The sequence below is a fragment of the Dermacentor albipictus genome, chromosome 1 (genome assembly GCF_038994185.2).
Source record: "Dermacentor albipictus isolate Rhodes 1998 colony chromosome 1, USDA_Dalb.pri_finalv2, whole genome shotgun sequence".
Taxonomy (NCBI): Eukaryota; Metazoa; Arthropoda; class Arachnida; order Ixodida; family Ixodidae; genus Dermacentor; species Dermacentor albipictus.
Genome location: NC_091821.1, coordinates 266,604,791 through 266,632,387, shown reverse-complemented (window position 1 = coordinate 266,632,387; position 27,597 = coordinate 266,604,791). Strand labels below are relative to the sequence as shown.

The 27,597-nt window shown below is 47.3% G+C and overlaps 1 long non-coding RNA gene across 1 annotated transcript; it reads right to left on the bottom strand.

The window, feature by feature from the left end:
* Positions 1 to 1,279: 1,279 nt before the first annotated feature.
* On the bottom strand, positions 1,280 to 25,789 carry LOC135915732 (uncharacterized). The gene is made up of 3 exons (XR_010568728.1): positions 25,410 to 25,789; positions 24,768 to 24,937; positions 1,280 to 1,437 (listed from the first exon to the last, which is right to left on the bottom strand). It is a non-coding gene; the product is annotated as an uncharacterized lncRNA (long non-coding RNA).
* Between the last annotated feature and the right edge of the window lie 1,808 nt (positions 25,790 to 27,597).

The following is a 27,597-nucleotide window of genomic DNA, read 5'->3' as shown; positions in this document are numbered from 1 at the left end:
CCGCATGCAATTCGTAAGCGCTAATGATGTTAATTCAACTCTTACCCCAGTTAAATCAGGTGTTCCACAAGGGTCTGTGCTTGGGCCGCTGTTATTCTTAATCTACATTAACGATCTACCTGATAACATTTCGTCTAAAATTTGTCTTTTTGCAGATGACTGCGTAATATATCGCAAAATTACTAATGACACTAGTATTTCATCTCTTCAGGACGATTTAAACACATTGCATAACTGGACTATAAAATGGCACATGCAGCTTAACGTCAAGAAATGTAAATCAATGCGAATATCCCGTACTAATGAAGCTTGTCCTGCATATTTACTTAACAACATTCCTTTAGAGAGCGTAAGAAATTACAAATATCTGGGCGTCCATATAACCTATAACTTATCCTGGAAGTACCATATCGACTTTATAACGAGCAAAGCTAATCGCACACTTGGATATCTTCGTAGAAACTTCTCGCTCACACCATTATCACTCAAACATTTATTATACACGACATATGTCCGTCCACAGTTGGAATATGCATCATCAGTATGGGACCCACATCATGCCACCTCAATTAACTGCCTTGAAAGTGTCCAGAATCGCTCCGCTCGGTTTATACTAGCTAATTACCATCGTACAGCAAGCGTAACACAAATGAAGACTACTCTGAACCTACCTTCGCTATTAACCCGCAGGAAACAATCCCGTCTATGCTTATTTCATAAGATTTACTACCAGAACGCTGCGCTTCGGTCGGCGTGGATTAACCCAGCACCATTCATCTTCTCACGTAGAGATCATACGCATAAGGTACATGTTCCTCGCTCTAACACACTAACACATTCGCAATCATTTTTACCTAAAACATGCAACGAATGGAACGGTCTGCCAGCGTCTATTGTTAATATAAGTAATCCTGTTCAATTTAGAAATGCTTTAGTTAACTACGTGTAAATCATGAAACTTGCGTTCAATATATGATGTGACTTGTTATTGTATAAGTGCTATTTTTTCAAAGAGACTATGTATGTATTTACCTATCATTCCCAATCTGTATATTGAAGTGTATGATGAGTTTTTTATGGTGAACTACAACTACTATTTTTTGTATAAATTATTGAGCTAGTATAATTTTCTATTTTTACTTATACTGTGCCTTTCCTGTTTATCATTTATTACTTCCTTTATGAAGCCTCTCCCCTCTATAATGTATATTTACTCTGAGGGTACTGTAAATAAATAAATAAATAAATAAATAAATAAATAAATAAATAAACCTGCATGGCGAAGACGAGTGGATAAGACAACTGTGTTGTGGCACAGCCACCGAGCCCACAAGGCGCGGTGGACGGTCGTCGCTGCTCATATATAGTTGGCACGTTAAGTGTGGTTGCTGACGATGGGGCCTTCCAGTCTGCGCTGAGGGTCAAGGGCGAGTACACCTGCATGGCGAAGACGTGCGGATTAGACAACTGTGTTGTGGCAAAGCCACAGAGCCCATGTATATATATATATATATATATATAAACTTATTGGGAAGCGCAAGTCATAACGAGTCAGAACAAGTCAGAAAGAGAGTCATCTTGAGCATTCTACAGGCAAAGGTCTAAGACATTTCCACAGAAACTGGCGATAATGAAACAGCTAGGCCCGCCTGCCGAGTCGGTGCCATAAACTGGACCGAGTGTCACGCCGCACCCACGGGAGCGAACCTTGCGCGTGGTTGTGCGCGCGCTCGAGCGTGGAAGCGCGAGATGGCCGGTGTCGCACGTGCAGTGAAGAAAAAGCAAGGAATAAAAACGCCGACGAATAAGCAAGTGCAACAGAGCGCTCAGCGAATCGACAAGAAATGCGTGGCTCAGGCAGCCAAGGCAGGCGGAGCTGAGAAGAGGAGCAAGGAAGATGTGTTGGCTTGGGTAGGACGTCAACGTTCGGGAGGCCAACCGCTGTCGAAAGGATCCGGTCGAGCGCAAACGCACGAGGGGACCTCTGATCGACACGTCTCCCACTCCCACCAACCAGCCGACCAACCTGAGTCTTTGAGAGCCCGTTGAGCGATGCAACACCGGCCAAACTGTAAGTTCGCGGAGGTAGTCGCTCTGAACGCTGTGTAGGGACGCCTGATCTCGTTTGCCCCCATGCCCTGTGCCCGTGTGCTTTATAATAAAGCGAAGCTTTTTATGCCTCACTGATTCGTCCGTGAGCGCCGAAAACGCACAGCAGGAAAGCCAACTTACAAATCTGCGTAGAACACTACAGTTTACATTCGCAGTTGTACCGATAAGGACAATGGGAACAATGTCATGCTCTCAACCAATGGGAAAACGCCACGCTACCCAGACGAACTATATATATATATATATATACACTGTGCAAGTGCAGAGTCGTCCGTGAAAGTGTTGGTGTGTGCATGTAATCAACGGTTACATGATTTAAATTGAAGGCTGCTTCTCTAAGCCTTCGTCGTACCGTGCTGTCGCTCAAGTTGTCCAATCCAAGAGCACCTCGAACGTCCTTTGCACTTTGGAATGGTTTGTCGCTGACGGCAGCCACGATGCAAAGGTCTTGGTCGTTCGTTGTTGATCGGCGTCGTCTGCGGTGCGGAGCATCGTTTATGCGTCCTTCGTCTCGGTAAGCCTGGATAATCCGGTTGACCGTTTTCAATGGGCGGCCTGTCACGAGAGCAATATTGCGCTGCGTATAACCCAGTGGCGTAGCTAGGTCGTCTGGCACCCGGGGCCCTTAGCTCTTCTGTCACCCCCCCCCCCCCCCGGGTGTAGTCGAGGAAGGCGGGGATATCGACAATTTTCGGGTGTCTTCAGACGTACATGACACCCCCCCCCCCACTTGCCCCTTGCAACTGGGGCCCACGCCCCCCCCCCCCCCCCTGTTGCTACGCCAGTGGCATAACCTCTTTTAGACATTTCTATAATATCTTCCCGCTCTTTAAGAGGCACTCGAGGCATCTTGAGGCTACAAAATCAGAGCTGACTGCTCTGCGTGGGCCACTGCAGTGTGCGGCGTGAATTTTTCTGAACGAACTTCATGCAACAAAGTCGCACCAGAGACAGTTTATCAATGTTCTTTTTTTTAATTTTTCTTTATTCTATTCCTCTGTCGTCATTGTTTCAATCGTCGCCGCTATTCGAGGTGCCACTGACAACCGCGTGCGTCGATTCAAATAAAGAATCGGTTTGAAATACAGGGCAAACTTGTTCGAAGGGTACTATCAAGCGGTTGCACGAAGAAAAAAAGAGAATGAAAGAAAAGAAAGTGAATTGGTGTAAGTCACTGGCGACGATTACCGTCTTATCGGCTGTCGGACGATCCATGACGTAAGCTGCTCCTTTGTAGAAATGCCAGCGTGGTGGGAGTGCCAACAGCTATTGAAAGAGCGCCCTCCTTTCGCCCTTTGTTTTTCACAGCGCCATCCGCGTATCGCTCCGAGTCTGCTTCGAGGCTGTTTGCCACGCATTCCTGTGTTCCCTTTCATATTGCTCATGATAGTACGTGCATCAGTGTTTCAAAAAAATAATAATAATCCGTACTTTTCAAAAATGTGTGTGACGTCTGATGCAAGCATCAGTGCATTAACGTGAAGTGTTTTCCATAAAACCTTTCTTGTGATGGGGGCAAGTGTGATGAAACAGCTAGGCCCGCCTGCCGAGTCGGCGCCATAAACTGGACCGAGTGTCACGCCGCACCCGCGGGAGCGAACCTTGCGCGTGGTTGTGCGCGCGCTCGAGCGTGGAAGCGCGAGATGGCCGGTCTCGCACGTGCAGTGAAGAAAAAGCAAGGAATAAAAACGCCGACGAATAAGCAAGTCAACAACAGAGCGCTCAGCTAATCGGCAAGAAATGCGTGGCTCAGGCAGCCAAGTGAAAGCGAAGAGACCCTGTCGGCAGGCAGACGGAGTTGAGAAGAGGAGCAAGGAAGACGCATTGGCTTGGGTCGAATGTCAACGTTCGGAAGGCCAACCGCTGTCGGAAGGACCCGGTCGAGCGCAAACGCATGAGGGGACCTCTGATCGACACGTCTTCCGCTCCCACCAACCAGCCGACCAACATGGGTCTTCGAGAGCCCGTCGAGCGACGCAACACTAGCCAAACTGTGAGTGCGCGGAGCTAGTCGCTCTGAACGCTATGTACGGACGCATGATCTCGCTTGCCTCCATGCCCTGTGCCCGTGTACTTATATTTTGGATGTTCGAATATACAGGGTGTTTCAGCGAACACTTTCAAAATTTTTAAGGGTTGCCTGTGGCAGATAGCTCAATTTTAGTTTGAGCCGGTCTACTCGAAGCGGCGGACACTACTTGCAAAAAATAATTGAAATGCAAAATTTTCTAATCAGCAAGAATTCCCTCATTAACTTTTTAGCTAATTATCTTATCACCTATATTGAAATTTACAAATTCTAGCAGTAGACTTCGCCAGGCGGATCCACTTGAAACGAATTCTTATGACAACACTAGATTCGAGATATAAATTCCCGCACTTTGAGGTATAAAGTTTGTAAACAGGGATAAAGTGCCTCAGACAGGCTGGCCAACGTTTCGATAGGAGGACCTATCTTCGTCAAAGGTGAGGAGGAATGCATTGGCGTTCCAGTTACTTGTGTGCGTCAGTGCTTGAAACGATGTTTTCTTAACAAATTAACTAAAAAGCCAATGCATTTCTCCACAAAGTTCGGGAATTTATATATCGAAGCTGGTTTTATCTTGAAAATTCGTTCCAATATTAATTATTCGATTTTGTATCTCAATTTTTTGTGGAAGTATTGTCCACCGCTTCGAGTAGACCAGCTCTTGGACTAGAATTGTGATATCTTCCACAGACATCTTTTAAAGCTTTTTGAATGAATGTTTGATGTTTAATGGCGCAAGGGCCAGGTATTGCCAAAGAGCGCCATGCTAGTGTAAAGATTTTTGAAAGCGTTCGCTGAAACACCCTGTATGTTTGTGTGCGGTGATTGTTGCCGTTCGTTCCTAGGTGCCCTCGGAGGCGTCTCTGACTCGTAGAATTAAATCTGCTCCCCGAACTACATCTTAACAGCGGTCAATTCTCTGCGAGTGTGTTCACTCTCGCTACCTCTTCATTATTTTTTCTGATATTACTTTTCCTTATCTACCATTTCATCGCCTCACCTAGTCTTCTGCCATCCTCGACTGTGCTTTCCTTCTCTTGCCACCCATTCTGTAACCTACGCATCACATGACCTGCCCAGCTCCATTTCTTTTTTCTTAATGCCAATTAGAATATCGGCTATACCCGTCTGGTCTCTGATGCAAACCGCTCTCTTTCTGTCCTTAACGTGATGCCTAGCATTCTTGGTTCCATCGCTCTTTACGCGGTCCTTAACTTGTTCTGAAGCTTCGTTGTCAGTCTCCAAGTTTCTGCCCCTTATGTCATCACCGGTGAAAGGCCCTGATTGTACACCTTCCTTTTCAATGATAGCGGTAAGCTTCCAGTCAGGGTCTGACAGTGTCTGCCCTAGCACTGGAACCCACTTTTATTCTTCCGTGAATTTCCTCCTCATGATCAGGGTTCCCTGTGAGTAATTGACCTAGGTAAACGTATTTCTTCACAGACTAGCTCTAGAGGCTGACTGGTGATCCTGAACTCTTGTCCTTAGCCAGGCTATTGATCAGCATCTTTGTCGTCTGCATATTAATCTCAACCCCATTCTTAAACTCTCTCTGTTAAGGTCCTCAATTATTTGTTGTAACTCGTCCCCGGTGTTGCTGAACAGCACAATGTCATCTGCAAACCGAAGGTTGCCGAGATATTCGCCGTTGATCCTTACTCCTAAGCCTTTGCAGTTAATAGCTTGAATACTTCAAGCACGCAGTGAATAGCATTGGAGAGATTGTGTCCCCTTGTCTGACCCCTTTGCTTATAGCTATATTCCTACTTTTCTTGTGTAGAATTAAGGTAGCTGTGGAATCTCTGTAGATATTTTCCAAGATATTTAAGTAAGCTGCCTGTACTCCTTGATTACATAATGTCTCTATAACTGCTGGTATCTCTACTGAATCAAATACATTTTCGTAATTTATGAAAGCCATGTAGAGAGGTTGATTGCACTCTCCAGATTTCTCGATTACCTGATTAATTAGATGGATGGGATTCATTGTACAATATCCTTTCCTAAAGCCAGCCTGTTCCTTTGGTTGACTGAAGTGAAGTGTTGCCCTAATTCTATTGGAGATTATTTTGGTAAATATTTTATATTGTTACGCGAACGAAGGATTAACAACTGGAGGCTATTTACAAAGTACATTTACAAAAGATAATGCAGCGCTGGCCAGCAGTGGCGTAGCCAGAAATTTTGTTCGGGGGGGGCTACGCCACTGGCCCCATGTGGTGTGTGTATATATATATATATATATATATATATATATATATATATATATATATATATATATATATATATATATATATATATATACATGGGGCCAGTGGCGTAGCCAGAAATTTTGTTGTTGCATTTAAAAGCAAAAGTTTAATTCTAGTGACTACTGGTGTCAAATTTTTTGTTTAGGTGGTCAATTATTTATTAAAAATTGGCCAAATCGAAAATTTTCTGAAAACGAAACTATCAAGTTTAAAACTCCGTGACTCAACAATGAAAAATGATATCACAATTCTGTGAATTGCATCTAATAGTACATCTACAGCGGACAAAATGGATATGTTACACATGAATCTCAAAAAAAAATTAGTATTGTGGAAATACGGCTTGTGCAGAACCCTTGTACACAACGTAACCAATTCACGTAAGATACAAATTGATATAGCAAACTTGTCCGCTTTGACTGTTATAATAGATGCCGTTTACAGAACCGCAATGTCTGTTATTCATGCATAGCTATTAGTTTGTAAACGTCGTGCTCCTATATTTTCAAGCTTTCGAATTTTTCAAAATATTTTAAACAACATTCAGGCCCTAAATCGAAGTTTTGTTTCCAACAGAACTAGGATTTAACTTTCTCTCTCGAATGCAACGAATTTCAATAAAAGCGATTCGCAGGATTATCTAAGAAAAGGGTTTCTGCATTTTACAAGTATTCGAATAGGCCGCGTCGGATTGGGCCCGAGCTAAAGCTTCCTCTTAAACAATTTGTCAAGGGATCAAATCCATGAATAATAACTGCATTGTCATTGCCAAAGATGCTGCAAACGAATTCTTGAACGCTACGCACAGTCAAAGCAATAAAATATGTATTTTTTCATAAAAGAATATACTCGTATGTGCCAAAAATATTGCCCAAAATAACTGATATCAATGCTTCCATATTTTTGTCTATTTAAGTAAAGAAAATATCACACGAACTTTAGAACTATATCAGTCCGAAACCAGGAAAGCAGTGCATGCCACTGATATGAAAAATTAAAAGGCAATGAACTGGACAAGTTGAGGACAAATATGTTGATGAAACTTTGTCATTCAAGAACCATGCTTACATTCTTGTACATATGCGATGGCCAGTGAAAAATCTCAATGACGCTGTAATTTGTTTTAATGTATTACGCAGAAGCAGATGCCACCGGTCGTGTATCGTGAGTAATTGCACCGAAATCAGTCGCAACAGAGGGCACGTATAAAAAGCAGGAATTCTGCAAGATATACGAGGGCAAGTCAAATGAATGTGAGCCAACAACGGGGTACTTCTTTTAAAAGTAGTCTTCATGAGAATTTAGACATTTGTCCCATTGACTAACGAGTCGCGTCATTCCCGTCTTATAAAACTCCTTGGGTTGCTGCTTCAAAAATCTGTATCTGGTTCCCTTGATCTGTTTTTTCAGTTGCCCCAAAATGTAGAAGTCGCAAGGTGACAGGTCTGAGCTGTATTGCGGATGCTGCAGCGTTTTCCACTTGAGCTTTGCCAGTTTTGTATTAACCACATAAGCGACGTGGGGACAGGCATTGTCGTGGAACAAGATGACCCCATTCGTCAATTTTCCACGTTGTTCGTTCTTGATTGCGACACACTGCCGTTCTGGCGTTTCACAATATCGGAAACAATTGATAGCCTCTCAAGATTTAGCAAATTCTCTCAGTAATAGACCCTGACGACCGAAAGAAAAGTCAACAACACCTTTCCAGCGGAAATGATGGCCTTTGCGTTCTTTGGGCGCGGTAAATTCGAATGTTTCCACTGTAAGCTTTGCCGTCGTGTTTCAGGCTCGTAGTAGTGGCACCAAGGTTCGTCCCCGATCACAATTAAAACATGAAGTCGTCATCCTCATTGTGATATCCGATCAGATGAGTCAAGGCAGCGCGAAACTTCTCCGTCTTCTCGCTATGGATCAAAATCTTGGGGATCCATTGCGCACCAAAGAGCCGATAACCGAGAAGCTCATGAATTAAGGCGTGAACCGAACCGTGACTGATGTTCAGACGGTCTGCCAGTTCATCGATGCTTATCCTCCGTTCTTGTTTCATCGGCTCATGAACCTTTGAAATTGTGTGGGGGGTGATTGCACGATGGTTTTGGCCCGGTCTTGGAATGTCTTTACAACGTCCTTTCAACCGTTTGCTCCAACGCTTCACAGTGGTCAATGAAATGCCGTGTTCAACGTAAACGGCAGCCATACGGCGATTAATTTCTGTTTCGGAAACACCTTTAGCTGTCAAAAACTTCGCGACACCGAGCTGTTCAACTTTTGAAGTGTCCATTATGTGACGCAACCATATTCAACCCAGTGTATGAGAGCATTAAAGAACATTTATCTTCACACCTGCGTGTCACTTTTGTAAATGAGACATGCCGTTCTCCTACGCGCATGCCTCGCAGATAATGAACCGAACCATTATTGCGAGGTTAGGGTGGGCGCACTTTCATTTGACTCGCCCTCGTACATTAGAAATCCAAAGATACAATGGGATATACAAATGTGAAAATACGGCTTGATAAAGGACAAAAAAATGTCACCGGAAACATAGTTCACTGCATGTATACACAAAACATCGCAACAAGATATTTAAGTATACGTATAAGTCTCCAATGAGTCTATGTATGTAAGAAAAAGTAACTGTATGTAATGCGTCAAACAAGGCAAATATACATGTTGCACATTCATAGATTCACAGAATCCTAGATTCCGCCCCCATTCCATCCACTCCCCCCGATGTATTGCGCGCGATGGAAGGCGGCGCGCTTGCTCCCCGCTTTTCTCCTTTGCGCACACAAGACTGAGCCACCATCGTCGGCTCAGCCATTCCACCTCCACCCCTACGCTTTCACTCACACATACAGCATGCAGCGCGTGGTCACGATTTTATCAGCCTTGGACTTTATACGAAACATGAGGGCGATGGCAGGAATGCGCCTGGAGGGTCCATATAATTGCTTTCGCAATAATATAATAAACGTATCCGGCAACTGAAGCGTCCCGTCACCCATTACGTTCCGCAAAAGAAATATCAAAATCGAACTTTCACCATGCGACAATTCGCTGCGCCGCAACAATGTATTTTTTTTCTGTGGGGCGGAGGCACCGAAATGGAAAAAAAAACGCATAGGAAAGTATGTTGGCCAGAATCGAATGCCTACATCGGGCACCTAATGGGGCTACAGAATTAATACCGAAGAAAACATGAGACGATTGGCCCACTGAGAACCATACGCATATTGCTTAGTATCCTACACCGGCGAAACAAGACTTTCCGGAAAGGTTGCGCTCAAGGAACGCGGTGCAATCCTTCGAGTCCCCACAGTGATGGCGGCGAGCGACCATTGTTTTTTTTCTCGTCTGCTAGCCAGAAAGCTTCCAAAACTCTGTCAGGTGAAAATCCACTCGGCCAGAGCAAACCGAACGCCCACCGAAGTGCACCGCGCGGTGGTCGGGGCCATACGAGAAAAACATATGCGCTCTGGCTCGCTCTGGCAGCCCGCGGGTAGGGTAGCGAGAACAAAAAAAAAATTGAAGAGGCTCAATGTGTTCTCGGCGAATAAAAGTCAAAGTAGAAAAAAAATAAATAAGAGCGTAGTTACTTTGGCTGGCTTTAGTGTCTTGACATGGTTGTTCTGGCGTAGGTTAAAAAAGTGTTAATATTTTTTTATGTGACATGACGGCACAAATGAACCACCCCAACACATCGTCTCATTGGACCTCGCTGCGTGCTTTGTCAACTCGTCTGCTAGTGTGTTGATTTGGCTTGTCTTGTTGTATGTTCCGATGTAAGACTTTAGAAAAGTCAATGTACCTTTGGCGTCAAATGTTTATAACAACATTAAACCCACAAAGTTCCGCAATTGAAAATTTAAAGCACAACTTTGGAAATGTCAATGCACGTTTCACATCAAGAGATTGTGAGATTTATACCCATAAAGTTTCGCAATTGATATCCATTCGCTCCATAGATTCCGTGGCCTCAGTGAGATGTCGCGGCGCACCCGCTCACCATCAAAGCGCCCTTGAAACGTGCTCGGATGGGACTGCTTGGCGTTATGTGACTGCCAGTGTATGGGCGTTGCCAGAAATCCAGCCCGAGTTCACAATCTTCGCGGTTAAATGTCTTTTCGAGCGTCAAAAAGACATTCTAGACAAAATCCAGAGTGATTTCCAGCGCCGGGGGTCGCTTTGGTCGGCGGTGCGTGGACAGCACGAAAAAATTTCGGGGGGGGCTGAAGCCCCATAAGCCCCCCCCCCTGGCTACGCCCCTGCTGGCCAGTTCAGCTGTCAGCTCGAGAGCCAGGGAGCGTTCGTCGTCTTCGGGGCGCCCGCGTGCATCGGCCACAAGAAACACGCAATATCCATGTATCATTACCCCCGGCGGCAGAAGCATCGTCCCGGAGCGTCTAAATATCGGTGATAACAGAACAGTAATATGGTTTAAGGCGTGCGACATGCACAACGTCAGTGGAATTTGGGGCAGATGAGGCACTGGTGCTGACTGGGGCGATCTCGTAGGTAACTGGAGTCGGGGCACGCAGCACTTGATATGGGCCTGTGTACCGAAACTGAAGTTTTTCTGACAGACCAACGTGACGAGTAGGGGACCACAGGAGTACCAGAGATCCAGGCGAAAAGTGGACGTCTCTCTGTTGGCGATCGTATAAGCGCCGTTGCTTCTCTTGCGAGGTCAAGAGGCGAACGCGGTGTTAAGTTTGGAGGCGATCCCACCGCTAGCAACCAGTTTGTTGCGTTTGGAGGCGATCCCACCGCTAGCAACCAGTTTATTGCGCACTCCCGGGTAGCGTACCGTACTGCTGCCGAGAAGTAGCGGCGCCTGCCTATCGAAGCTCGACCGACATTACTTATTGGGTAGCGTGGCGTTGTCGGCGGGCTGCAGGCATCCGGTAGACCATGGCGACCGAGCAAGGGCGAGACGATTTGCTAGTGCGAAACTTGCACTGTTTATTCAAAGGTAGTTGAAAGAAAATAAGAAAAGCATGAAGTATATCAAAGTACATTTCGGAGCCCCTTAAATAGGCTCTCTACAAGTGTGGGCGGGATCTTGCTTCCGTCGATGTCACGTGACAGGCACAGAAAAAGGGCCCCTCCTCCTGCATTACCGAGCAAGGAAAGGAGAAGTCAACCCTCATTTCGACGAATCCTGGTAGAAGGCCCTTTGTGCGCAAGCTGACTGACGTTGACCCTCGCAGGAAAAGTCAGCCCTCTTTTCGACGAATCCTGGGAGAAGGCCCTTTGTGCGCAAGCTGACTGACGTTGGCCCTCGCAGGAGAAGTCAGCCCTCTTTTCGACGAATCCTGGGAGAAGACCCTTTGTGCGCAAGCTGACTGACGTTGGCCTTCGCAGGAGAAGTCAGCCCTCTTTTCGACGAATCCTGGGAGAAGGCCCTTTGTGCGCAAGCTGACTGACGTTGGCCCTCGCAGGAGAAGTCAGCCCTCTTTTCGACGAATCCTGGGAGAAGGCCCTTTGTGCGCAAGCTGACTGACGTTGGCCTTCGCAGGAGAAGTCAGCCCTCTTTTCGACGAATCCTGGGAGAAGGCCCTTTGTGCGCAAGCTGACTGACGTTGACCCTCGCAGGAGAAGTCAATCCTCTTTTCGACGAATCCTGGGCGAAGGTCGGGCGAAATTCCTGTCGCCACGTGGTGTCACACGCCAACCCTAACAGTGGGCAATTTCGCATGCCTGGGCTGCCCTGGTGATGGCGTCAAGTGCATACTCGCTGGTCTCTGTTGCGGCGGATGGAAGTGATGCGTCCAGAGGCAATGTGGATTCTCCGCCGAACAACAGGAAGAACGGGGAATAACCGGCAGTGTCGTGAGGCGAAGAATTATAGGCAAAAGTGACATAGGGTAGGGCAAGGTCCCAATCAGGATGGTCAGACGAGACATGCTTTGCAAGCATGTCTGTTAGGGTACCATTCAGACGCTCCGTGAGACCATTAGTCTGTGGATGGTAAGACGCAGTCAGCTTGTGCTTGGTTGAGCAGGTCTGCAGGATCTCGGCGATGACTTTAGAAAGAAATGTCCGACCACGGTCAGTGAGCAGTTGGTGTGGAGCGCCATGCAGCAGAATCACGTCACGTAAAAGAAAATCGGCGACACCTGCGGCGCAGCTCGTTGGAAGGGCTCTGGTGATGGCGTAGCGTGTGGCGTAATCTGTCGCCACAGCAACCCACTTGTTGCCAGACGTGGACAGAGGGAAAGGGCCAAGTAAGTCCAGGCCAACGCGAAAGAACGGCTCCGAAGGAATGTCGAGCGGCTGAACGCACCCGGCAGGCCGCATCGATGGTGTTTTTCGGCGCTGGCATTTCTCACACGCCGCTACGTATTTCCGGATGGAGCGGGCTAGGCCTGGCCAAAAGAAGCGTCGGCGAATCCGGTCGTAGGTGTGGGAGACGCCAAGGTGACCTGCCGTTGGTAAATCGTGAAGCTTTTGGAGAACAGCTGACCGGAGGTGCTTAGGAATGACGAGGAGTAGGGCAGGACCATCGGGGCGTACATTGTGCCGGTATAATACACCATCTCCGAGAAAAAACAGGTGAAGGGACGAATCAGATGACGAAGATTCCAAGCCATCAATGATGGCGCGCAAGGTGGCATCACCGCGTTGCCCGTCGGCAACGTGTAGCAGCTGAAAAACGGAGAAAACGCAAGCGTCGACACCGGGGTCAGGGTCGGCGGGTGGTTCGTCCACTGGATAGCGTGATAAACAGGCTGCATCTTGATGGAATCGTCCCGACTTGTACACGACTGCATAGGAATATTCTTGCAGCCAAGAGTCCAGCGACCAAGCCGGCCGATAGCATCCTTGAGTGAGAAAAAGCCAGCAGAGCGCGTGGTGGTCCGTGATTACAGAGAAGTGCGTGCCGTACAAGTACGGGCGGAATTTGGAAACCGCCCAGACGAGAGTCAGGCATTCAGGATCTGTAATCGAATAGTTGCGCTCCGCTGCTGTGAGGAGGCGGCTAGCGTAGGCGATAACACGATCTTGACCCTGTTGGCGCTGGGATAAGACGGCTCCGACACCGTGACCACTGGCATCGGTACGGACCTCTGTAGGAGAGGATGGGTCAAAGTAGGCCAGTATAGGTGGTGTGGTGAGTATGCTGATGAGCTGGGCAAACGCGGCAGTTTGAGTGGGGCCCCACGTAAACGGCAGGTCCTTCTTCAGAAGATCGGTAAGCGATCGGGCAATTGCTGCGAAGTCATTAACGAGCGACGGAAGTAGGAGCAGAGTCCTACAAAACTTCGGACGTCTTTGACAGACTGAGGTACAGGAAAAGACGTGACAGCACGAATTTTCTCTGGGTCTGTTGAATACCGGAAGCGTTGACGAGGTGGCCCAGTACTGTAATCTGCCTACGACCGAAGTGACACTTCGATGAATTTAGTTGCAGCCCATCCTCGCGGAAGACAACAGCTGATAAGCGCTCAAGGTGTGTCTCAACTGTAGGTGAAAATACGAGAACGTCGTCTAGGTAGCAGATGCATGTTGACCATTTGAACCATTGAATTAAAGAGTCCATAATACTTCGAACGCTGCTGGAGCGTTGCATACACCGAATAGCATAACTTTGAATTGATATAGGCCATCAGGGATGACGAATGCGGTCTTCTCTTGATCCTTTTCATCCATAGAAATGCTTATTAGATGGTAATGCGTATTAGATGACGATAATCTACACAGAAACGCCATGTGACATCTTTCTTTTTAACAAGTACTACGGGCGACGCCCAAGGTCTCGACGAAGGTTCAACAATACCTTTGGCAAGCATCTTCTTCACTTCGTCTTGATTAACCTTGCGCTCTGAAACAGAAACTCGATATGGCAGGGGATGAATAAGACTGGCATCACCAGTATTTATGTGATGCGTAACAGTTGAAACATGGCCCAATTGGCGATTGTTGAGGTCGAAGATGTCGTGGTAGGAAACCAAAAGGCGACACAGAGCTGCTGCTTGTTCAGGCAATAGGTGCGCAGCAATCATGGGACGAAATGTTGCGTCAGGGCAAATAGCTTCCTGTGAACATGGTGAAGAATCTGAGCAGACGTCTACGGAAAACGTCGTGACATGGTCATCTTCTATAGCACGCAGCGTTGCAACCGATATGCCTTGGGGTATTACTTCAATTGTCAGGCCAAAATTGACGACGGGGAGGCATGTGCGGTTATCGGCGACGGTGACGACGGAATGGGGCACAGTGATATTGTGCATCAAAAGTACATCAGGAACAGGTGTGGCGACGTAATCACCATCGGGTACAGGAAAAGATGATAGAAAATCGACGAAAGGTCAAGGCTTTAGGCGGCAGGCGGACGAAGGCGGTCGCACTAAAGTTAATCGGCAGTTCGGCACGAATATGCGCGAGTATAGAGGAAGTTCGAGGTAAAGGGTACCGGTAGAACCGTCGATCAAAGCTGAATGCGCCGTAAGAAAGTCGAGTCCGAGGATTAGGTCATGGGGACAATTAGTCAGCCCTGTAAAAAGAACAGGAACGTGGCGGTCGGCGATACTGATACGCGAAGTACACATTCCAGTGACTTCAACAGTGCTACCATCGGCCACGCGCACGGCTCGAGTGGCCGATGGCGGCGTGAGAACCTTCGTCAGTTGACAACGGAGGTTAAAACTCCTTATGGGCACCTGGTCTCCAGTATCTATTAACGCCGTCAAAGGGGCACCACCGACGTGATCAAGTAAGTTCTGGTTCGTTGGGAGCGTCAGTGGAGGATTTCGACACGACGAAGATAATGCAGCACTACCCCTAGGAGCTGCATAGTCTAGTTTTCCGTCCGGGAGGGTCCATAATTGGGCGGTGACGAATAGCGGCGTGGCTGGGTCGACGGGGACCGACGGCGCTGAGGTGACGGCGAGTGAGCAGGAAGACTGTCATCGACGGATGCGCCTGAGGTAGGAGGCATACGGCGAGGCGAATAACGGCGCGGGTCGGCATATGGCCGAGGAGACGGGGAAAAGGAGCTCAAATACGGCGACGTCCAGGAGGCGTGGCAGTGGCGAGCGACGTGGCCAATGCAGAGGCAACGTAAGCAAATGGGCTTATCGTCCGGAGTTCTCCACTCGGTAGGGTTGCGGTATCTGGGAAGGGAATACAGATCACTGTGAGGCGGAGCTGTCGGCACTGGTCGGGCGTCAGGTCGGGAGATGGAGCAGGCAAGCAGGAAAATCGAGGTTGGCAAATTCTTTCCGCACCACTGCCTGAATGAGAGAGATCGCTGGGGCCGGTTGGTCAAAGCTGGGGTCAAGTGGGCGTTGGATGGAGCGGCGCAGGACTTGTAGCCTCGAGCTCGCGGCGAACAATACGTGTGACGTGCTCATTTAGGGGTGGTGAAGCGGTCAGGTCGACGCAAGACGACGTCGCAGCCATGTTAATATTAGGGAGCCGGGAGAGGTGTGGAATGACGCGGCGGCTTTTGGCGAGCTCAAAGCGGCGGCATTCCTTGACAATGACGTCGATGGTGGACACATTGTTGAATACCAACAAGTTGAACGCGTCATCCGCGATCCATTTGAGTACGTGGCCGACTTTGTCAACCTCAACCATTTGGTCGTCCACTTTCCGGGAAAGCGCGAGCACGTCTTGTATGTACGAGACATACGATTTAGTAGAAGACTGAACTCGGGTAGCAAGCTCTTTTTAGCAGCCAGCTGCCTACCGGTGTGATTGCCAAAGAGGTCGCTGAGCTTCTTGAAAGCATCCCAGCTAGAGATGTCGCCATCGTGTGTCCGGAACCAGACACGAGGAGTTCCGCCCAAGCAGAACAGGACATTCGATAGCATAATGGTAGGGTCCCAGTGGTTGTTTTGGCTAACACGCTCATACAGGTTGAGCCAGTCCTCAACGTCGACATTATCTTGCCGGAGAATATGCGAGGGTCGCGGGGGTTGGTAACAGTAACGTACGTTGTTGGCGGGGTTGCAGGAGTAGAAGGAGACGAGGTGTCACCGGGAGCCATGGCGGAAAGCAGGACGGTGCGGCCGCTGCGGAGCTCCGTCGCGAGGACGGGCAACGGCACCCTCCACCAAAATGTTACTCGAACGAAGAATTAACAACTGCAGACTATTTACAAATGATATTTACAAAGGATAATGCAACGCTGGCCAGTTCAGCTGACAGCTCGAGAGCCAGGGAGCGTTCGTCGTCTTCGTCGGGGCGCCCGCGTGCATCGTCCACAAGAAACACGCAATATGCATGTATAAATATAATACTGGGCGTAAGCTAATAGACCTATAATTTTTAAATTCTTTAACGTCTCTCTTTTTGTGGATTAGTATAATGTTGGCATTCTTCCATTTTTCTGGTACCCTTGAAGTCAGTAGACACTTCGTATAGAGATCCGCCAGTTTTCCTAGCATTATGTCTCTTCCGTCTTTGATTAAATCGACTGTTATTCCATCTTCTCCTGCCGCTTTACCCCGTTTCATGTCTTGCAAGGCCCTTCTAACTTCATCGCTAGTTATAGAAGAATCCGCAATATGTTTATTACTGCTTCGAATGGAGGTATCGTGGCTCCTCTGGGTACTGTACAGGTCAGTATAAAATTCTTCCGCTGCTCTTACTATACATTCGAGATTACTGATGATACTACCCTGCTTATCTTTAAGTGAATACATCTTGGTTTGTGCCGTGGCAAGTTTCCTTGTCACTGATTTCATGCTGCGTCTATTTTTTACAACTGCCGCAGTCTTTCTCACGTTATAATTTTGAATATCCCTTATTTTCTCCTTGTTGATCAGTTTTGACAGTTCCACGAATTCTATCTTATCTCTTGAGTTGGACACTTTCATTTTTTGTCGTTTCTTTATTAGGTCCTTTGTTACTTGGGAGAGCTTGCCTACTGGTTGCCTTGATGCCTTACCTCCACCTTCAATTGCTCCCTCTGAAGCCAGCCTAGTTACGGTTTCATTCATTACCTGTATGTCATCTTTATCTCACTGTTGTAAGGCTGCATATTTATTTGCAAGTAGCAGCCTGAATTGGTCTGATTTTCCTTACTGCGTCTGGGTTGGCCTGTTTCTTCCTAATTTTACTCTTTCTCTCTTCAAATTGAAGTGAATCCTAGACCTCACCAACCTATGATCACTGCACTTTACCTAACACTTCAACATCCTTCATTATGCTGGGATCGGCAGAAAGTATGATATTTATTTCATTTCTTGTTTCACCGTTAGGGCTTGTCCAGGTCCGTTTTCTGTTGCTACGCTTCCTGAAGAAGTTGTTCATTATTCGCAGCTTATTCCTTTTCGCGAATTCTACCAGCCTTTAGCGTTCCTAGTATTGATGCCGTAGTTGCCAATTGCTCGTTCACTAGTCTGCTTTTCCCCCACTTTTGTATTGAAGTCGCCCATTACTACAGTATACTGAGTTTGCACTTTTCTCTTCGCTCATTCAACATCTTCATAAAACTGATCTACTTCATCATCATCATGACTAGATGTTGGAGCGTAGGCTTGTACTACCTTTAATACCTCTATACCTCTTATTAAGTTTGCTTACGACTACTGCTGCCCTCTCATTAATGCTGTATAATTTGTAAATGCTGCCCGCTATGTGCTTATGGATAAGGAATCCTACTCCATATTGCTTCTTATCTGGGAGACATGTATAGCAGAGGACATGGCCATTGGTCAGCACTGTACAAGCCTCACCAGTTCTTCTAATCTCACTAAGCCCAATGATATCCCAAACAATGTCTGATAGTTTCTCAAAGAGTCCTGCTAAGCTAGCCTCACTCGACAGAGTTCGGGTGTTAAAGGTTGCAAGGGTCAGTTTCCATTGGCGGCCTGTCCGGGTCAAGAGATCCTTAGCACCCTCTGCAGCGTTACAGATCTGACCGCCACAATGGTCAGGTGCTCCGCAGTTGCTGGGGACTGAGAGCCATTGGTTGATCAAATGAGTGATGTATATATGAACTAGAAGCAAGGGGGTTAACCGGAGGGCCCGATTTTTAGTAATCATATATCATAAGACGCCAATGAACAGTAACACCAAGGAGAACACAGGAGGAAATTACTTGTACTTACTAACTAAATTAAAGAAATGATAATACAATGGAAATGAAAGTGGATGAAAAAAACATCTTACCGCAGGTGGGGAACGACCCCACGTCTTGCATTACGCGTGTGACGTACGCTCTACCGATTGAGCAACCGCGGCGCCATTTTCTCATCCACTTTCTTGGGTATTTATGTTTTACTACAAGAACTAACCTTCGGAGTGTTAGGCTGATGATGATGATCCCTTCTAGCGCCCTTTTCAATCTTACCATTACATCATAAACAGTGGGGATACAGGGTGCCTTTGTCTTAGTCCTTCGGAGATATCAACTTTCTCCTCGCTCCTCAGCCATTCTCATTCAACGCAAACGGCACTTTCTAGGTAAATCTCCCTCAAAAGCTAGATACAGTCGTTGCCTATATGCCTTCTCATTCCAGAATACCCCACAAAATGTTGAGGTTAACGTAAACGGGCAGCTAGCACAGTCTCGTGGTTTGTAGATTTAGCTGAGGCACTCCCTAGTTGCGCTCCCGCGCCGTCTGCTACCGCCATCACCGCATGGAATCTGGAAATGACGGTGCATACGGTCTCATTCGCACGCGCATTAAGGTCTGGCTGTAGACTTTGGCAGACAATGCGCGAATGCGATCAGAGAGTGCACCCGCTAAACCTGCAAACTACGAGTAAGTAAAAACTTTATTGAAAATAATTAAAGTAAGGCACGGTGGTTAGGGACCCTGTTCCAGGGCCCCACTGGCACGAGCGGCTCGCTGGGCTTGGTCCAGAAAAGCCAATCGGCTCCCCCGACCCTCGTCCACAAGCCATGCCTTCCACTGCCTATTCCTCATTAGTGGGTGTTGGTGTATTATGGGGCTGTCTATGTGCGGAGGCCTCTTGGGGCAATCCCATGTGACGTGTTTTAGTGTAGGTGTGTTTGTGCACCACGGGCACCCCGAGCGCGCTAGCTGCTCGCCAGTGTGCTGTGCATTTACCATGGGATACGTGCTCCCCTGTTCACTATAAAGTTTGTGACTGCCTATACGGGTTGATCATTTTTGTTTTCCGGAATTTTTAGACAGCACAATTTTTTTCCTTGAGCTGGATTATTCGACGAGGCGCACGTTACTAGCGCGAGAAATCGAAACAAATATCCAACTAATTAACAAAGCTCACAAATTACTTTGATGAACTACAGATTACAGCAGATATTGCAATTTGCTAATTGTAGCCGGTGAGCTTAGAAGATCCATACGCTGGAAATGAATCTCCAAGATGACACCAGTTTCGAGATAGAATTTCCCTAAGTGTAGGACGAAATACATGGGTGTTCCAGTAAACTGTATGCTTTAATGCATAAAAGAGCGTTTTGTTGAAAAAGCAAGTGGAACAATGGTGCACTTTTACGGCAAGCTCGATGGCGCATATCTACAAACTGGCTTCACTCTGGAAATTCATTCCAAGTGGATACGCCTTGCAAGTTCACCGGCTAATAGTTCGTAAATTGCAAGATATGTGTTGTGAAGTAATTAAGAACTAGTGATGTTTTAATTATTGAATATGTGTTTCGATTTCTCGTGAACAATCAATCCAGTTCGTGAACAACAATCCAGTTCAGGGACTATAATTGTTATCTCCCCGCAGGGGCGTCTGCGCAAGCAGGCGTTTGGTGTGTTGCGACACCACGTACCCGAGCACATGGGGGTTGGACCCTTCCGCGTGTAGCCGTGCGCGGCCTAGCCGTGTCTGGGGAAAAGGGGATCCTAGGGGTTGAGCCTATGCTGGGTGTTTGGACCTTTAAGGCCCCCCGGCGGAGGCAACACACTTCTTCGGCCTCGGCATAACATAGACGGCACCTCCAGACTGACCCACCTGGAGGAAATCGGCAGTCGCCTTTTCCTGTCTCTCTCTTCCTACAAACTTCGTCTTTCCCTTACTTTCCACCTTTCCTGTCTCCTCTTCTCTTCTATTCACTTCCTTCTTCTTGGCGGCAAGGGTTAACCCTGTGTGGCTATCCAATCTTGGGTACACCATATTTGGTTATAGTGGCGGCGTACGGCTGGCGTCGTGCAGACTTGCATGCAAGCTCTGCCGCGTCCCCTCGTTGGGCTCCGTGGTGGGCGGTCGGCGCTGTTGCCGAATTTTTATACATTTTCATGGAAACTTCTTTCCCCAAACCTACTGATCGCCCTCAGAAACGAGGGCGCACCGAAGATCTCTTTCAATTTTTCGGACGACAAGTCCACAACTTTCCTCGATTCAACGTGATTCACTCAGAAAAGCCAGACAAACTAGTGCGATCCATTTCACCGTTCCTTGTTTCCAAGTCTTTGACCGAAGGTTTCGGTACAGGTTATAAGGTGTCGAGAATGTCAAGTGGTGATCTCCTTTTGGAGCTCCAAAATCAGAAGCAGTATGAGAAGCTGCCGAAACTTGTGTCATTTGGGGAGACCCAAGTAACAGTAACCCCGCACCGTACCATGAACACAAGCTGCAGTGTTGTCTCGGACGACGACTTGCTGGAGCTCACTGAGGATGAACTCTTGGAGGGCTTCAGTGACCAGAACGTTATCAATGTTAAAAGAATTAAGACCAGGCGTGACAGCAAAGAAATCAAGACCAAACACCTTATATTGACTTTCGGCTCAAGTATTCTGCCCGAGTCTGTAGAGGCCGGGTACATCAAGCTCCGTGTTAGACCGTATGTGCCAAATCCGCTTAGATGTTTCAAATGCCAACGCTTCGGCCACAGTTCGCAGAGCTGCCGAGGACGTCAAGCTTGTGCGAAGTGCAGTGCACACGAACATACTTCTGAAGCTTGCGTGAACACTCCATTGTGTAAACTGTGAAGGCGAGCACGCCGCATACTCGCGGTCGTGCCCGTCCTGGATAAAAGAGAAAGACATAGTCACAATCAAAGTAAAGGAAAACATATCATTCAAAGAGGCACGCAGGCGGGTAGCATACTTGCCAAAGAAAAGCTTCGCCGAAGTGGTGCGTCAGGGGGCAGCGTCACAACGGCCTCCGGCGGCTGTCCGACCCACAGGCAGTGAGTCGGCAGCTACGCCATCTACCCCCGCGGCGGTTGCAGCTAGCGCTGCTCTGTCAAACCTGAATGAGGGATCATCGACCCCGAAGGTTGGCGCAGCCGAGGCTGCCCCGGCCTCCCCGGCCCCTTCCTGCGCTGGCAACAGCCGGCGCAGCCAAATCCCTCAGGGAGACCCATCGACCTCCGGGCTGGTGGGTGCAGGGGTCTTGCCCTCCAAGGCGGCACCCTCTCTAGTAACTTCTCGCTCACAGGAGCACGTGTCCGGCGCCTCACACGAGGCAATGGACACTACACCTACCCTCAAGGCGCACCAAGCGCCTAAGGAGCGGCGAGGTTCACTCGAACGCTTCAGAAAGAGCAAAACCCCGATTACAGGGCCTCGAAAGAGCTCTGTAATCTTAAGGCATCTTTCCGTTTCCGTACACACAGCACCAACTTACTCTAAATATGGATACACAAATCATACAATGGAACGTCAGAGGTCTTCTTAGAAACCTTGATGATGTGCAGGAAATCATCCACCAACACAATCCAAAAGTGCTGTGTTTACAGGAAACACACTTAAAATCCAAACACACAAACTTTCTCCGACAGTACATAACTTTTCGCAAAGATCGCGATGATGCTGTCGCATCATCGGGCGGTGTCGCCATTGTTATCCATAAGAGCATTGCGTGCCAACTTTTACAGCTACAAACGCCTCTCGAAGCAGTGGCGGTTTGAGCTGTTCTCCTAAACAAACTCATCACCATTAGCTCTCTTTACATACCCCCACATTACAAATTAACGAAACATGAATTTCAATCCTATATAGATCAATTGCCGGAACCGTATGTTGTTCTGGGCGATTTCAATGCGCACAGCTCCCTGTGGGGCGACTCTCGTACAGACGCGCGAAGTCGTCTTGTTGAACAGTTCCTTCTTTCCTCAGGTGCGTGCTTGCTGAATAAGAAGGAACCCACGTATTACTTCCTAGCAAACAGAACCTTTTCTTCAGTAGATCTGAGCATAGTTTCTCCGTCCATACTGCCTGAACTAGAATGGGAAGTTACGAACGATCCTTACGGAAGCGACCACTTCCCCGTACTATTAAGAACACTTAAAGAAGATGAATATCCGCCACAGGCTCCTAGGTGGAAGACTGAAACAGCAGACTGGGAGAAATTCCGATACTTAACTAGTATATCATGGGATGACATGTCCTCGTTAGGAATTGATGCTGCCGTGCAATATTTTACAGCCTTCATAATAGATGCCGCAACTAAATGTATATCACAAGTAAATGGATTGGCATGCGAACGGCGTGTCCCGTGGTGGAACGACGATTGTAGGATCGCTCGTAAGAAACAAAACAAAGCGTGGGGGTTGCTACGCGCCTCCCCCACTGCGGAGAATCTTATCAATTTTAAAAAAGTAACATCCCAAGGCAGGCGAACCCGCCGACAGGCCAGAAGAGAGAGTTGGCAGAAGTTTTTATCCGGTATCAGCTCCTATACAGATGAGGTCAAAGCCTGGAACAGGGTTATTAGGATAATAGGGCGACAAGCACAATCACTCCCTCTGGTAAACACACAAGGCGATACCCTGCAAGATCAGGCAGACTCACTTGGGGAGCACTTTGAGAGCGTGTCGAGCTCAACCCATTATTCTCAGTCCTTCCTCAAATATAAACAAACAGAAGAATGTAAGCCACTAATTAGAAAATCCAGGCAGAATGAACCCTATAACCAGCCTTTCAGTATTGCCGAGTTGAGAGCTGCCTTGAACACATGCAATAGCACCGCACCGGAACCTGAGAGAGTGATGTATGACATGATCAGAAACTTACATACTGACACACAAGTTACACTACTTACACTTTTCAACACTCTGTGGGCTGCGGGATACCTCCCATCTACATGGAAAGAGGCGATTGTGGTTCCTGTCCTGAAGCAGGGAAAGACCCCTCCTTGGCGGCAAGTTACCGTCCGATAGCTCTGACAAATTGTCTGTGTAAGCTTTTTGAAAAAATGATAAATCGCCGACTTATACATTTCCTTGAGCTCAACAATAGGCTCGATCTCTATCAGTGTGGCTTCCGAGAAGGGCGGTCGACTACCGATCACCTTGTGCGCATTGAAGGAAATATCCGCGATGCATTTATACATAAACAGTTTTTCCTATCGATATTCCTCGATATGGAGAAGGCATATGACAGGGCATGGCGTTACGGGATCTTGCGAGACCTGTGGGAAATTGGCATCCGTGGAAATATGCTGAACACAATTGAGAGCTATTTGTCAAATCGTACCTTCCGAGTAAAAGTCGGTAACGCACTGTCACGTCCCTTTACGCAGGAAACTGGTGTACCCCAGGGAGGCGTGCTCAGCTGCACTCTCTTTATCGTTAAGATGAACACACTACGTGCTTCACTGCCACCGGCCATTTTTTATTCCGTATACGTAGACGATATACAAATAGGCTTCAAATCCTGCAACCTCACAGTATGTGAGAGACAGGTACAGCAGGGCTTGAACAAGGCTTCCAAGTGGGCAGACGAAAACGGGTTTAAAATCAATCGCCACAAAAGCTCTTGTGTTCTTTTTACTAGAAAGAGAGACCTGGTTCCAGATCCTTGTGTTCAACTGGGTGGACATCAAATACCTATCAACAAAGAACACAAATTTTTAGGTATTATACTTGACTCCAAGCTCACTTTTTTACAGCACATCAAATATCTTAAAGAAAAATGTCTAAGGACAATGAACTTGCTTAAAATTCTATCCCACTCAGCATGGGGTAGCGACAGGAGGTGTCTGATGAATGTCTATAAGAGCCTAATTCGATCACGATTGGACTATGGTGCCGTCGTATATAACTCTGCCGCTCCGGGCGCACTAAAGATCCTAGATCCTGTCCACCATCTAGGTATCCGTTTAGCCAGTGGCGCTTTCAGAACAAGCCCGATTGAAAGCTTATACGCGGAATCAAATGAATGGTCCCTCCATCTACAGAGAACCTACATCAGCCTTACATATTTCCTAAAAGTACACTCCAATCATCAACATCCATGTTTTAACACTGTTAACGATATGACATGTGCTACATTTTTCCATAACCGTCCCTCTGTAAGACAGCCTTTCTCGCTTCCTGTGAGGGAGCTTAGTAATGAAATGCGTGTCCCACTCCTCGAGCTCAGCCTAATGCATCCAACCAAGTTGTTACCGCCTTGGGAGTGGCAGGTCGTAGAATGTGACATATCCTTTTTAGAAGTAACAAAGCACGCACCAGAGATCGAAATACGAACCCATTTCCTAGAACTCCAGCACAAGCACTCCTGCGCAGAGTTCTACACAGACGCTTCAAAGCCAAATGCCGGGGTGTGTTATGCTGCCTTCGGCCCATCCTTCTCAGAATCTGGTGTACTACATCCGGAAACAAGTATCTTCACGGCCGAGGCCTACGCAGTGTTGTCTTCTGTAAATCATATAAGAAAATCAAAACTTCAAAAATCAGCGATATATACAGACTCTCTGAGCGTCATGAAGGCCTTGATGTCACTCTATAGACACAAAAATTCAGTACTTAACGAAATGTACAACGTCTTGTGTAAAGCGTACATATCTAACCAGCATATCATTATATGCTGGGTGCCTAGCCATAGGAGCATCGAGGGCAACGTTCTGGTGGACGAGATGGCCACGTCTATAGCATCGCAAGCCGTTAACCCTACCGCTGCGGTGCCTGTCACAGATCCGAGACCTTTCTTGCGAAGAAGATTGCGAGACCACTGGCAACGCATGTGGGACGTGGAAACGGATAATAAGCTCCACCTGATAAAACCACAGTTAGGATTCTGGCCCTCTACTACAAAATCGCGCCGAACAGATGTCCTATTCTGTCGTCTCAGAATAGGACACACGTTTGGCACCCATAATTTTCTACTCACGGGAAGTGAGCCTCCAACCTGTGGTAGATGCGGGGAGAGGCTGACCGTACTCCACGTCCTCCTGGAGTGTCGGGAAGCCGAATCTGAGAGAAAGAGACATTTTTCATTAGCATACCGACAGCACATTCCTCTTCATCCTGCAATGCTTCTTGGTCCAGAACCACTTTTTAATACAGACACAGTCCTAGGTTTCATCAGAGATGTGGTCTTACATGTTATTAGTCCAATGCGTTCGTAGCGCCTCCTCTCCGCAGAGGATGCCACTGCGATCATTGTTTTGCATAGCACATGCCTCCAGGCCTTGTGTTTCAAGGGCCCTAAGGAGGCAGTAGTGCTCTAGCATTTCTTATAATCTGCTATATTTTACCTATCGTATCATTCTTTTTAAATGCATTAAATGTTCATAGTACAAGTCATACGTCATCGCCATAATTTTATCATACAGATTTTACGCACTTTAGTGCGTAAATTTTAAGGCCCCTTTACAGCCATGTCACAACAACTTCATAGTAATCATAAGTACACTGCAAATCCATTAGCAGACATGGCGCTCTTTGGCCAAACCTGGCCCTTGCGCCAATAAACCCCATACATCATCATTGTAATTGTTATCTGCAACAGGTCATTTCTAAAAATTCCGGAGAACTTTAAAATAATCGCCCCGTATGTCGAGTACCTAATGGGGGAGTGTTCGTTTTTGCGTACGCAAAGCGCCACGCCCGGTTTGCGTTCTTTTGTACAGCTTCGGGGTTCTTTTCTGGATCTTTCCGCGTTTCTTTTTTTTTCTTTTTGTAAGCCTGGCGGTTTGCGACCCTTATCTTTGCGTACGCAAAATCTAAAATTCATCATCCTGTTCGCACACTTTCGAGTGCAAAATACTGTACCCCCTCCCCCCATATAGTACCCAATATCCGCCTGGCTTTGTCTCCCAGTTTTAGCTTTGCGTCTGTTTTTTTTACGACTCGTAAACCCTGCATCTGACCGAAACATTACCTGTGGCTCATTACAGCCACACACGCGTGACACAACCACTCGATGCCGCTCTCTACGGGAATGCAATGTTGCGCATGCGCATGCTTCGTAGTCCGCATGCGGAGGGCGAAAACAACACTCGTGGAACAGTGTACCCACACCTACTCGCCACCCAAGCTCACAGTGACCGAGCAACTGTGGCACGGTAAGCTAAACATGTGGTATTCGCCGAGTTCTCCTTGCACACTTTCTTCCGCATTTGCTTCACGAACCCGCGAAGCACGTGCAGTGCGAACGTGTGCGTGTGTCGGATGTTGCAAGGCAACGGCACAACGATGGTGGCTTGGCAACGATAGTATGACGGCAACGAACAACTGATTTATTGTACTCCGGCGAAGAAACGGCGCACTTTCGAAGCACTTGTCATGTCTTAATGCGTCGCCTATATATATATATATATATATATATATATATATATATATATATATATATATATATATATATATATATATATATATATATATATATGCGTAGGTCGAGTGTCGAGTAATTGCGTCTGGGATTATAGGTAAATTGTTTTTTAAAAAAATATGGTCGACGAGTGACTGAACAATGAAGTGCATCGTTACAAAAAATTTTTGTTTGCGCCAACTGCACAATGAAGTGGATCGTTACAAAATCTCCTTTCGGTCGCACCAATTGTACGTGGAGCCATATTTTATAAAGATTTTCATTCTCGATTATGTTGCCCTTCATGATTGGCTCGCACGAAGTACGCAGTTGCTGCCGAAAGAGAACACCGCCCCCCTCCCTCCCGCGCTGCCTCCCCGCTGTCCTCCCCTGCGCACGCGAGATTGAACCGCGATCGTCGCAGACGCCGAGTATGCGCCAACCAGTAGAATGCTATAAAATGCGAAGTTCCTCAAGAGGACAGTGAACAATACTGAGCTGATTGCATTCGTGTAGCATATTGGGGGCGAGGAGTTACGGAGTCGCCATCTGTCGGAAGCGCCTCCCTTGCGCAGTGTGAAGGATCACGCGACGCGCTCCTCATAGGTTTCGCTTACGGCGCTCAATAAAAACACCACGCGGCAGCCTTCCTGGACATTTATGTAGGTACTCTCAAAACGAGGGAAGTTTTTGACTGTCGATTTAATAATCTTAGGCAAACTGAAAGCACCGAATCGTTTAGAGACAAACTGCTCTTTACCGAATA